Source organism: Parambassis ranga, chromosome 17 (genome assembly GCF_900634625.1).
Source record: "Parambassis ranga chromosome 17, fParRan2.1, whole genome shotgun sequence".
Classification (NCBI taxonomy): Eukaryota; Metazoa; Chordata; class Actinopteri; family Ambassidae; genus Parambassis; species Parambassis ranga.
In genome coordinates, this window is record NC_041037.1 from 15,661,017 (window position 1) to 15,675,073 (window position 14,057).

At 42.0% G+C, this 14,057-nt stretch overlaps 1 protein-coding gene across 4 annotated transcripts in view; it reads right to left on the reverse strand.

The window, feature by feature from the left end:
- Nucleotides 1–9,141, reverse strand: part of rnf220a (ring finger protein 220a) — a 131,415-nt gene extending 122,274 nt beyond the window's left edge. Inside the window, exon 1 of one of the 4 annotated variants that reach the window (XM_028427054.1) lies at nucleotides 8,824–9,141. The gene's annotated coding sequence lies outside the window, so the exon portion shown is untranslated. The remainder of the gene's footprint in view (nucleotides 1–8,823) is intronic. The other 3 variants (XM_028427052.1, XM_028427055.1, XM_028427053.1) reach the window with 3 other exon arrangements.
- Nucleotides 9,142–14,057: the final 4,916 nt, after the last annotated feature.

The window sequence follows — 14,057 nt, forward strand, 5'->3', positions numbered from 1 at the left end:
CAGTGCAAGGGTGCAAATCTTATCTCCCAGGGTGCCTGACACAAGCTGGCAGCCTTCTGGCTTGGTGGTCCTGTGCACATATTCGCAAATATGTGCACACATTTAGGCGTGTGTGTGTGTGAGACCTCAATATGCCTCCTTTTTGTCAGTGCTGTCACATATAAAAGATATTATTTTTAATGAGTGTGTGTCATTTATGGAGATTTGTAATGCTACACAAATACAAGTGTCAAAAAACTGCTGTTTAGTGATGCTTCACCTTAGCTCTAAAACTAACAATGATAATTATAGATGACATACACCTATGCATATCATCAATATACAAGTGCAATTACATGTAAACCAAACACGCATAATGTCAGTCAGTGTCACTTACAATCCCATTTGCCACCGTGGGATACCACCCACATATTGTCTGACATCGGGTATATGCATTTTATAATAGAAAATGTCACAGGGGAACATTTACCACGCTGTCATAATTTGATTACAGTGTACAAGAATGATACAGCTGTCAGCGCGATATTAAATACAAAACAGACGTGGAGGGCTTTTCACGTCGAATCTGCACTTTAAGTGACAATGTTGTACCAGTCGGCGAAATTGCGGTGTCAACAACAATGTGCTTGAACATCATTCTAAGAAGGAATTTCACTCCGAAAATATGAGTTAGTGAGAGGAGGCGAAGCAGGAGGACACACGGATTCCATGTAAAATAATTTCAAACTGTGGTAATAAACATGATTATTGTGCCTTAAAAATAATCATGGTATGTTATTTGATTGTTGGGCTACACAAAATGAACATTTCAGGGGTTTGATGACATTTTGATGGCGGAATGATGGATACACAATATCACTTTTGTACTGAGAGAGAATAAAAGAAAAGGTGTTTTATCATTTTCACTGTTGCAGTGTAGTGCAGCTATGATCAAGAAACAAAAGCATTATTCTGAATATAGAAGGGAAAATGGGATCCAAAATGTTACACAAACAATGAAGAGCACCCATCTCATTGAAGCTTTCCTTTTTGTTGACTGGTGGGAATAAATATTTTTCTTGCATGGCTGCTTTGTGTGTGTGTGTGTAACTGATGCTTTTTGCTGTTCTAAACACGCTGCTGAAACTTGTCACATCAAGTTTTCCAGTGTGTCTGCTGAGTTTTGGAGAGGAACGAGAAGGAAACCAATTTTGGTTATAAAAATGTCTCGCAGAGTGTGACTGCTGTGTGTATGCATCTGTATGTCTGAGTGTGTGTGCGTGTGTGTGATGAAACAAAGGAAAACAAAGCAGTGGAAGTTTCTTTCTTTTCTTTTTTTTTAATGGAGACGGAGGGAAAAGCAGTCAAAACCGCAGACCTGTCTAAATGTGTGTGTGTGAGAGAGAGTGCACACTTCCTGGTCTGTGGGTATATTTGGAAATTGTTGACAAGCGTGAAAATGCCACTCTTACATTTTATTACAAGACAGGCTGAGCTGCGTCATTCATCTTATCTGTTTGCTGAACACACACTCACACAGATCAGATCTTATGGTATAGACAATTTGGGGCTTCAACAATCTGATGACTACAGTATGTTTTGAGTGAACTACACTGATTAGAGCAGTATATGTATAAGAAAAAAAATGTTTATGAAACTCCAGTATTATAGTATTATAAGAATTATATGACTTATTACAACATTTGCATTGTTTTTACTGCCTTGCTACATATTCATTTGCAACTTTTCAGTCTGAAAACTGCACACATTTGTCAAAGACTGCAGCGTAAACCAGACTCAAGTCTCATTTCTGCAGCCAAAACACAGAGAAAACACTGCTATTTATATCCCTGCTGTCAGATATTAAATATTTGCCAGCACTGCACATAGAGGGAAAGTAAAAAAAAGTACGTGTGTGTTTTAGCATGAAAGGGGTGAGGTGATCTGCAGACGGGTCGACTCCGTTATTCCAGGCACACTGCAGTGTTTGTGCCTGAGTAGGTTTGTGTGTCTCTGCGTGTGTTTGCTGATGTCCGAAGAAGCAACAGTCGATACTATTGAAATCTACTCATTCATGTCTGGCCGTGAGGCAAAGCTCAAATGTCCTTGTGAATAAGAATCACAGCCATTTATCTCTCCCCTCTCATATTATTTGTCCTTGTCTTTTCCTATCAGTTATAGAACCCTAATTTTGTTTCCAAAATGTCTTTCAAATTTTCAATCTCATGTTTCTCTGCTCCTTTTTGTTTTCTTCTTCTCCTTTAATCCACGCTAATATGAAATTTGTAACGAGGTTAGTTGTTGCAGTCAACACCTGCTGCAGTTAACAGGAGAGGTATGCATCAGAAAGAAAATATGACTGTAAGGTCTAATAACAGGAAGACAAACATCAAGCTGAGGTGGCGGATGATACGTTTGGCAACAAAGTCAATTGTGTTGTGGAATGAACCATTTCGCAAGAAGACAGCATTGTGTTTCTTTTCTCAACTCTTGCTGTGACGCTCATTCCGGCAAAAAGCAAAAAAAAAAAAAAAGGGACATTAGAGAAAGAGTCATGGCAAGCACAGTCACACATACACACAAAATCATGTTGGAAGTCAGCCCTGACCTGTGGCAGGGATTTCTATTCATGGCAGCACCAGCGAGGCCTGGTTCAGCAGGGGCCAGCTAATTCCTGGTAACAGACATGGCTAAAAGGGAAAAGCACACAATTCCATTGCTGACAGATTACCATCCTCTGAGTGTATTTTTAGATCCTTGGTAAGCCAAATCTTTCCATTTTTTTTTCTTAAAATAATGTTAAGTAGACGTCCTTGTACACATTTGGCTGCTGTCAGGTGCAGCATGTATCGGTGTATATTCTGGACTCCACAGGCTTTAAGTTCTTGTGGTCTCAGTTCATGTGATTAAAAAAGTTCAAAAGGGCAGCAGGTTTAAGTCCAAAATATGTTTTCCAATAAACTATTTTCAGAGCTTGATCCATGCCTCAGTTTATATGCAGGAAGTAACTGTGCGTGAAACCAAAAAAAGACAATCATCCTTTGTGACCGACAGGTGACAACCATCTATCCTGTGTGTGTGTGTGGCACCAGTCGCCCTCCTATGAATCTTTATTGCTGTGCTGGGTTGTACAACAGCAGCCACTAATCTAGCTGGCTGGCAGGCAGACAGACGGCTGGTTGGCCAGTTTGCACTACAGGCTGCGTGCAAGCCAATTAGTTCCAGTTAAACAGGGAATAACTGTTGCCAGGTACTGTTTTCACTCACAGGTTTGCCTGTAATAATCCTCTATGGTGGAGTTAATAATGATAATATGGGCAAAGGGAAACTTCTTTAATGCCTGCAGGGAACTAATGTTCTGCTCCTCGTGAAGGTCAAAGGTCAGAGCTGAGACAGCAAGCAGCAGTGCTGGAGCTGAATTGGGAAGATGCTTAGCAAACAACCAGACCTCCATCTTAACTTTTTCATGCATGCATTGTGGATATCAACCTGCCTCAGTGTGTGTGAACATGCAGATGTGCGAGGCGGTGTGTTCCTGCACGTTTACGCACTGGTCGGTTCGATCAGCCTCCCCTGTATCAGTCTTGTTTCCTGCCTGGATGACTGGCCGGCAGCACCACAGAGAAAAATGATAAGTAGACTACACAAATAGTGCCTGTCTGCAATCGATGGACGCAAATGCACCAACAGTGTCTTCTGGGGAGGCGCTGCGAGGGAGAAGGGGGTGAATATTAGCTTATTTTCCAAGCAGGGAGCTCGTGATCTGACTCACAGTGTAATTGATGAAGGGGGGGGGGTAACTTGAGAGAGATATGATGCAGTGAACAGGAGGGGGCAAAGGTGCTGGTGGAGGGTTGCAGAAAGAGAGAGACACAGAGCGATATGGAGAATTGAAAATATCTGACATCCGACACAGCCGACCCCCCCAACACCGCCACCCCCCACCCTCCCCCATTAGGCTAATTCTTTGACTTTCTCTTGTTGCCAATAGCATCTCCAAGTGATATTTCCCCCTATAACGGCATTACTAGTGGCTGCCTTCTCCAATGCAATCAAACCATTAAACACAGTGCTGCATCTCCTCCACGGAGTGATTTCCTTCCAATAGAAAACGACTGGATGTGAGCTACTCCCCTTTCCTGTCATCAATAAAGGGAATAATTGGGTCTGCATGCATATTAACAATGAGCAGATAAACTTCAGGTTTGCCTAACAATTACATTACATATATTCCCGCAATATATCTGGGATTCATTTAATTCTACTTTTATGGTCACCTAACATTTATTCTTTCTTCTTTTTTTTTCAAAACACTTTAAATTTTTTTTATTTTCTATTTCAAAAAAGCAGGAAATAATATTCCCAGAAATAATAACCAGGACACACACACACAGAGATCATACTATAATAATGTGTGTAAAAACTTTTGACCCAAGTGGAACATTGCACATTCTGCACCAAAATCTGCGTTGTGGACAGGCTGCAATTTCCAGTGAGACAACCAACAAACAAACAAACAAACAAAAACACAACCTTAGGTTGATTTGATAAGGCAGACAGCCCTAACATATCCACCCATTAAATGATTGCATCCGGCTCTGGGTGCTTAATTACAGTGATTATAGCTGCGATAACAAGACAACAATAACACCAAAACTTTTGGGATGCAGAGACGCGCAAGACGCACTTTCTCTACCAAGAGGGGGAGGCGGGAGGGGGGAGGCAGGAAGGGGGAATGGCTGGCTCTCATGTCTGCGTGTTCAAACACTTGTTATTTACCGGCGACGCGTTTATTTCAATTACCGTCTGCATGTCAAATAAGCTCCAGTATGTGGTGTTTATTAGCACAACAAAATAATAAAACACACACGGATGAGGGGAGGAGTGGGGGGGGGGGATGACGGAGAGCGTTTGGAGGGAGGGAGGGAGAAGAGAGTTGCTTCTGCTTTTAATAAAGAATGAGGAATTAGTGCATATTGATAGGACTTAATAGACCGGGGGGTGGGGGGGGGCGATGCGTGGTTCATTTACTTTCAGCGTCATGATATGTGTGTGAAAAGGGGAGGGGGGGTGTTAATGCTGCGTCATGACGCATTCATATTTCCAAATATGAGAAACACATTTTTTTCTTTTTTCTTTTTTTTTGAATGAGACTGAATTTATTACAGGCCCGATTAAATTTGAATTTACAGCGGATTTATTTGCAAAGTTGGAAGCAAAAGATGCAGCAAAAAGTTTTAAAATAATTACTCTCCTCCTCGGCCGTAAAATACATTTCTGCTTTTCATTAAAAAAAATCCTGATGATATTATTTAAAGCTGCTTACTAGATACTTAATGGTTATCTTACGCCGCGATTAAAAGCGAAAGTTAACTGGTTTGCTGGTAATTAAGCAGGCGGTAAAGGCTTTTGCCTTTTTTTTTATTTCGGACGCGCGTTGCTTCTCGGGACCCAAATTAAAATAAACTTCTCTCCCTGCGGCCATCGATCCGGGAGAGAGGTGTGAAATGGACATTAATTTTAGTTCACTTCTCGCTGCGCAAAGAGGGGAAAGCACGGGAGATCAATGGCGAGCAATAATAGCTGACTGCTGAGAGAGAGAGAGAGAGAAGGAGGAGGATGAGGATGGGAAGGAGGAAGGAGAAGAAGACAGGATCGAAATCGCTGGCAAATAAATCATCTTTTGCTACTTTTCCTCCAACCTTCACACTTCACACACCGCACATACAGACTATTCCTCTGGGAAAGGCGACTAGGAGAAAATGAGGCCTAAATGAATGAGTAACAACAAACAGGCCACAGATATTCTGAGCCTTTAAATTCACATTTCAGAGTGATAAATCTAAAATTGCTTGAGAGAACAAACACATCTCAGTGGCTGCTGCTTTAAGGCGAGTGTTGCAGGGTCGTTCTATCAGAGTTCCGAATTTCTCTGAATTACAATAAAACAAAATATTATTCAAAACTTCATAATTACTATGATCGTCCAGAGAAACATGTCAGTATAATATCAGGCATCCGTGCGCGTCTCTAAGTGGAACGGGCGTCTTTAATTCAGCTGACATAAGGAATAAGCAGCAAACTATAAATCACTCAGCTCTGAAAACTGAGGCGGAAAACGATGAGACGGACATCACTGTGAATGGCAGCATTTCACAAAACATCCCATTATATTAATGAGACTTGTTATAATAACAATATTATAAAAAATACATCCATTATCCTAAACTAAAAATGTCATTTTACATAACAAAAGCATTTTAAAATCAAATGTGATGCATTGTTTTTAAATGCTTCATTAAATATCGTTTAAAAATATTGTTTTTATTTATTTATATAAATGCAACTAGTTGTATGTTAAATAAAGCGGAATTAAATTAAAAAAATATCCTCTTTGAATTAGTAATTATCAGAGTCATTCATTAAACACAAGGCTGATATCGGAGCACAAGAGAAATGAGCTTTAAGTGGAGAAATGATACATCACCTACACGCGTAAGGAAACCCTGCAAGCGCTCTTATTCTTTCTACATTTTATTAATAACAAATAAACTACATAAATAGAACTGACCGCGTCAGAAAGTCTCCTCTATGAATCATGTCTATCCATGACTGTGTTTGGAAAAACTGTGTTTCTCTCCTCCTTCCTCATTTTCCCGTTTAAACGATAATTAATGTCTGCTAATGTGTTCAGGTGGAAACTGAAAAGGCACGGCAGGTCGTTAGAAGTTAGGACTGCTTGATCTGACAATCAATACAATCATTGTCAAGAGATTCATCACGCCGGGATCACTGTGGATGTGGATCTGGAACAAGAGTTTCATATTTTTTTTTTTTTTTGAGGAGCTATAATTCAATCATCATCGTGCGGGGAGTTCAATGACCCGCCTCGGGCGCACCTTCGCTCCAGAAGTGCGTTTTTACGCGCTATTTATTGCTGGCGCTGAGAGAACTTTTTAACTTGGAAATTACCACTAATAGGTCCGCCGCATTTTTTCCCACAGTCCTAATTTTATTATTCCCTCTTCTGAGTTGTTTTTAAGACGTGCGCGTGCGTGACTGCTCACTTTGTTTTCTATAAGCTTCTTTTTTTATTTAAGTAAGACAGGATGGAAGTGATGCCGGAACACGTGATGAAATGAAGAGTGAGCAAAAGTGAAATATTTCTCTGGCTATATATTTCCCCACAGCGATTAATAAGGTAAACCTTTAATCTTAATCTTAATCTTAATAAGTGATCAGGGAAGGTGCAAAGAAAAATCATCTCTCTTCACCTTTAATTGTCTTGTACTACTTACTCATTTAGAAAGTTGGAAATACAAAAAGTCTATCCAATAATTAGAGACGGAACAACATAGTTTTGTTTCTCAAAACTACTGCTACTGCTACTTCACCAATAATTCCAATGCCTATAAAAACATATAAATAAAATGCATGTTGTGTTGAGGGAGCGCCGGGAGCTGATGTTTGACTGAACCCGTATGTGACCGGCCATGAGGCTGAAGGCTCCCGGGACTTGCACTGGCTGTGCGCTGCTTATTTAGGGTGGGATGTAAATTACAAGTGGCTCCCAGTTAACAGGTGTTTCCCAACTGTGTTTAGGCCTGTGTGTGCGTGTGTGTGCCCACGCACATGTGTGTGCGCGCGCACGCGCCTGCAGCGCAGAGAGTCGCCTTCTTTTTGAATTGCAGCCGTCTGTTTCTCTGAGTAATTAATTTTAAGAGGACTTGCATTCATAAACCCGCAAAACCCTCAGTTAAAAAACACATTTATATCTTTTTCTATTGTCGCTTCTTTTGTCTTTTTGCTTATGTCTTTATTTAGTTAATTTTTATTGCTGTAATTACATCAGGTTAAATAATATATGAGTTTGAAATGTAGGTTTCGTTCACGAAAATGACTGGTCCCAGCAGCCAGTGGAACAGGTGTTCTTCATAAATTTCTATCTGTGTTAGGCTGTGATGCATTAAAATCCCCCTCATCAGAGTCTGTATTAAAACCCTGCTAACGGGGCCAATATGCGGTAGTTTAAGCCACATGCCCTCATCGTTATGAGCGGCTTTAGTGCTCCAAAGCAACAGTAACTTTTACTGAAAAGCTTTCAGGTGGCTGTAACTCCTACCGACCTCATGTGAAGAACTAAAAATTTAAAACTTTTTTAAAAATAAATAAATATATGCACAGCAGGCCTGCGGACTGACGCACTGCACTGCAGGTCAGTCGGGTAATGAGGGCTAAGGGTCTCGTGGGAGAACTGCAAAAAAATAAAAGAGAATTTTCAGTGTGATTTTTATTTCCTTAACTGAAGGGTTAGTGGATAATTCATGAAGCTTCATCAGTTCTAAAAAGGCTAAATCCAGTTTAATATTTGGTTTAAATAGGTGCCTGATGGTCCCAGAGTACAATGCCACACTGTGCTTGTAATGTACTAATGTATGGAGATGGTAATGTATGCGTAATGGCACTGACACACGCACTAAACAATTCAAGTGCTTTCAAGAAGCCACTTTCTTGTTTGGGATCCATACGCACGCGCACGCGCGCATACCTAAAGAAGCACAAACACAACTAAAACGCACACGCATACACGTGCACACGTATCAAAACTCAATGTCCAAGCGGACACATTCCCGTGACTTTTTTTTCTATGTTTTTTTTTCCACGCGTGGAAATGCCCGGCGCCGATGCGTGAGGAAATTCGTGAGAAAGTTTTACTGAAACTACTCCACCAAAAAACGCGTCCAAAACAGAAAGAAGCGGCGGAACGCGAAAAGGCGTGGAAGCACAAACTGCATGAGCTTCAAACCCAACAACAACAACAAAAAAGACAAGTCTGTTACTCACTTCGCCGTGGCAGAATCCGCTTCTAATGCAGACGACTCCTCGGTTTCCGGCTTCTTCTTTTTTTTTTATCCTCACAACAAACCGAAAACTTTTCTGCGGAGTAGGAATATCAGTAGCACTGGCCCCTCTGGCTCTTGCGCAGCAGCACCGGAGATAACGGGAGGCGCTTTGGAAGAAGCAAAAGTAGTTAACACCTCCCTGTTAGTTTACCAGAGCGCAGCCAGAGAGGAGGACGGAGAGAGCGAGGGAGAGAGAAGGGGAGAGAGAGAGAGAGAGAGCCCGACTTTCCACAGACACGCTGTAAAGTGGGTATCAATAGCGCAATCGCGCGTGCAGCCCCTCCGCTGAAACACCGAGAGGAAAGAGAAGTGAAGCCGGTGGAGGGAGCGCAGGATCGCAGAGACAGTGGCAGGCAGTGCTGCTGCTGCTGGTGGCGATGTGAGGGGAGGGTGGTGTGGTGTTGGGGGGGGGGGGGGACACAGCAGCGACGTGTGTGAGGCTAGAGCCTGGGCTGCGCGAGGCTGAGCGGGGAGTGTGGGGGTGGACGGGGGAGGAGGGGACGAAAGGGGGTGTGGGGGGGTGTCCAGGGTCCAGAGCGCTCCGAAGGTGCAGTACTGCCGCGCAGCGCTCGGGTCGCTCAATGACTGACAGACACACACACATGCACATCTCCGCTTTTTTTTGCTCGGTTACAGACACAACACTTTCTGCAGTCATTGTTAAGACATTTTGATTTTCACGAGGATTATTAACCTCATCACACAAACTCCTCTCAAACCAAAACCACTGACTTTTCCCCTGGCCTTAAAATAAACCGGATCGCACCACACTGATTAAGCAGCACTTGTGTCTTGTGTTTTGCAGGATAAAACTATAAACAAAGTTGGCAAGCTTACTTCTCCTTCCACTAAAGCACAACATAAAGAATATGTATTTATAATTGTGTGTTTATCCGTGTGGACACTGTTTCTGTCCCGCCACCCCCTTCTGCCGCTCCCCTCTGTCTGGCGCTTCGTTCCCCTGGGTGATTTCCACATGCGCTTTGTGCGCAAAGTGAATGAATTATCCCCCTCCTCTCTCTCGGTCTCTCTCCTCCAGTTTTTTTCTTTCAGTCGTTGGAGAGACTGCTATTTGCCATAAAGCCAATGAAGTCCACCTCTTAACAAAAAGAGGTGGACTACGAGACACTCTTATAAAGTGCGCACTAGAGACTTAAGTTAGAGAGACTGAGGGAAGTTCACTAAACCAGGAGCTGAGCGGAGCAGCCCGGGGAACCAGCATCCAAAACTTTAATGATATTTAAAGTCTTATTTTTCCTGGAACAAGTGGGACGTTTATTACTTAGTGAATCAAACTGAGATTTGTATTTTGCGATTTGTATTTATTTTGCGATATAACTAAACTTCAGCACTGCAGTGAAACTGGTATTGTGTCACTTGTGCATTTATTTCTTGTTACCCAAATTAAAATTTTGGTCACTCTTTGATCAACTCAGTTAATCCACGAATTTTTCTAACTACAGTCATCAGAGCACTACTGTAACAAACACAAATGGTTCAAACCAATTGAGGTTTAACCCAAAAACTAGACCTGGGATATGTGTGTGAGGGTTGTGTGGTTTAAAGAAAAAGAAAAAAAAAGAAGGAATACAGAACAAAAACGTGTGTGCGTGTTTTGGGCTGAAGAGAGGATGAGAGACAGAGACAGGAGCAGCGTCTCCCTCTCCACTACACCCCCCTGCTGGTTACACGTGGTACTGTCCAACAGTCTGGACACCTGAGACTGACACTTTTCCTCTTTTGTAAGACACGTTTCACTTAATAAGTGTGAGCATTTGTGTTGTTGTTGTTTGATTCACAGTGTGCATCACATGGACAAATAAATAAGAGGAAAACCACAGGCAAAAGACAACTTTCTAATATTTCCTCCAGCTCTGCAAATCTTTCATTTCAATTCAATGCATTCTGGCCTGATCCATCTAATTTCTCCTACACTTTCTCTTCAACACACATTACACAACACTAACAAGCACATTCAGTCCTAACGGTGATATTATGGTTTTCTAATGGAACTACCTCTTTGATCAGATTTCACGCTATAAGATACCAATGTTTAAGGTAACAAAAGCGTGGGAAAAGTGAAAAGGATTGTGTGTGTGTGTGCACTGGGTGGTCTCCATACACATAAGGGGCAGCAGCAGCAGCAGCAGTGCCATTAGTGGTGTGTTGTCTTGCTAATAGGCTCAGTTTGAAGTCAATGGGCTGACTGAGGAAGAGGACCATCCATGTATTAGATCCCTCTCCATTCAAAGTCTAATGCCACCCTTTAGTCCAGCCCCCTGATGTTTTTAAATGCTGCCTCTGTGTGTATTGACTAGGAAGCACTTTGATAGCACCTGTTTGACCACTGAGGCATCTGTACTGCTTTCCCCCATGTTTTCAGTGAGTTTAAGTTAAGACTAAAACACAACTTTAATTTGGAATCTGAAGTTTAAAAGTGCATCTTTTATCTTTGTCACAAGCAGACGTCATATTTACATTAAACCTTGAACGGCCTTCTTCTCAGCATGGTTCAGAAAGAGAACTCAATGCACAGGTAGTCCAAACTAGTGAGACTGTTTCAGTCATTTTCAAAATTAAACACTGATTGTGTAGAAACCTGCTTCAACTACAAGCACAGACAATCGCTCACACAGTCACACCACAAACAATGCAGAGCTGTCACTCAAAGTGCACAGGATGGGTGTCTTCGGGTGGTTGGGGGCAGCCGACCCGACCTGTCCCCTGAGCCATACACGTCTATGAAGATGATGTGTCCAGATGCTGTCAGGTAAATGGCAGAGAAGGAAGGTCTTGATGAGGATAGAGAGAGTGACTGTTGCAGCAGCTCATAAGTATTTATTGAGCATTAAAATGACTAATGCTATACTGTGGACATATCCAAAGAAACTCTGTTCAAGATAAGTAAATGAATATTACAGTTACATTTTTTGTTGCTGTGATTAAAAACAATAGTGTCACCATTCAGCATTTCCATAAATCTGTGAAAACGCATTTGCGTCAGGTGTCCTCTGACATGACATGAGAGTACAGCATTGTGTTGTGAGCAGTCACGGGTTAACATCAGGACTTGTTGTGTTCTTAGCAAATTTCTTAGTATCCATTTGATCTGAGTCATGCCTTGGTGTTATGAAACCGCTGACATTGCTGAAGAAATGGCAGAGTGATAATGACAAGCCAAGCTGACAGCGAAAGGCCGGGGCTGCCCTCTCGCAACCTGCTTTCACCTCTGGTTGGCAGATTTTATCCTTAAACTGAATTTTTTTTAAGTCTATAACAGGAGGGCAGGACTGAGGCGAGGAGAGCAGAGAGGGTGCGACAGGCTCTGGGTTTTTCGCTGTTGTTTATGTTGCCTTTGCTATTGCACAGCAAACAAGAAGACACATTTCCTCGCAGGAAGCCCCTCTCTATTTTATGCTTTGAACCCATAATCCTTTGATATTTTAAGGCAGCTCATTCTTGACCCCTGCTACCACCCAGTGACTTAAACAATACTCTGTCAGGTCTCTTACACCACATGAGACTTAATTCCTTAAACAAACCATGTTTGAGTGTGATTTACAGTTAATCTGGACAGACGACGGTCATTTCTATCTTTCCTTTAATAATTTACGATTGGTGGAATTTATAGCACAGGCTCCCCAGCCGTGCGTGCCGCCAATTCCATATGTCTGTAATATAATGAGATTTTAGCGCAGTGAGATTATAAATTATGGTGTGATTTGTTCTCTTGCTGTTTTGTCAGGGCATAGCCTTTGAGTGTGTGTGTGTGTAGCTTGGGGACATGGCTGGCATTTGGCTGCCACGACGCTCTAATTGCTGACGTACACACAGATAGATGGGACCTGATGGTTGGTGTCGCCACTGGAGAAAGAGAGGAGGAGTAGGGAGAGGAGGAAGAAGAAGGGATGAAGAGGGAAAAGAAGAAAGAGAGCTTATTTGGAGCAAAGTGGAGCATGGATGGATGGATGGACAGATACACGGAGAGACAAGTGAGGAGGAGAGATATTGTCTTGCGGTGGGAGATTCAGCTGCCAGCAGCTACACAGCCAAGCGGTTAACCACACTGAGGGAGCCACATTTAGAGAAAGAAAAGCAGAGAGACAGCGCCTCAGCCACATTCATCTCGCGCTCAGATCCGTTGCTCCAGGGAGCTGTTGGAAAATGAAGAATTACATGGCCCTGATCAGATTACATTACAGAACAAGTGATTACATGCATTTGACTCTTGTACAAAGGAACAAAAAAATGAAGGAAGGGAAGGGAAACATACATGATCTGATTAATTATGTAATTATGTGGTATTTGCTCTGGCTATGATACATGGGCAACACTGTGAGCAAAGCTGGATGGGTAATTCCATCAATGTTTCACTGCTTGCATCTGAAGCTGCTTATACATTATTTTGTTCCAGCTGTCACTTACAGGCCTCACTATGGTTCACTTAAGACATTCTATGTCATCATGTTGGTTTTACATTGGGAAAGATTAAATCAACAACAGCATAGCTCACTTGGCCAGCGTTGTGTTGTACGACTCACTGGACGAGGTGATATGTTTTTTTTAATTATTTCTATCGTTTCATCCACTCCTTCTAATTTTTTGGGTTTCTGTTATAAGCAAATAATTCTAGTCTTTTGTTTAATCCTCGAGTTTAACCTCGAACTAAGATGTTGATGATGATAATCAGCCTCAAGCAACAGCCCACAGTTTTATGTCCAATGCAACAGCCCATTTTCCCTAAGTGAAAGTCAGACTTGCATCATTCTAATCCATTGATCCACAGGGTCAAACAATTACACATTTATCTAACCCAGTAACTACAAACCCCAATCCTAAACATAGAATTCTATGCCCAAACAAAGAATGAAATGTGTTTTGAGAGTAGGAAAAAGTTAACAAATACAAGTGCAAACGAAATGTAAAGTGTAAAATGTGACGAGACCAGGATCGCTGTGCATCCCACCAACCTCCTAATGCAGGCTTTGTCACAGTCTACGACTCACCTTTTGGAACAAACTTTGGTCTCATGTTTTAATGGTAACAATGTATCCAATGTGTGATGAAATCACTCATCCACCCAGACCAAGGAAAGATAACTGATGGGTGCTGACTAAAGGATGCTTGCTTGTTCACTCAACCTCAACTGGATCTGAAATATGGCTCATGTTAGAT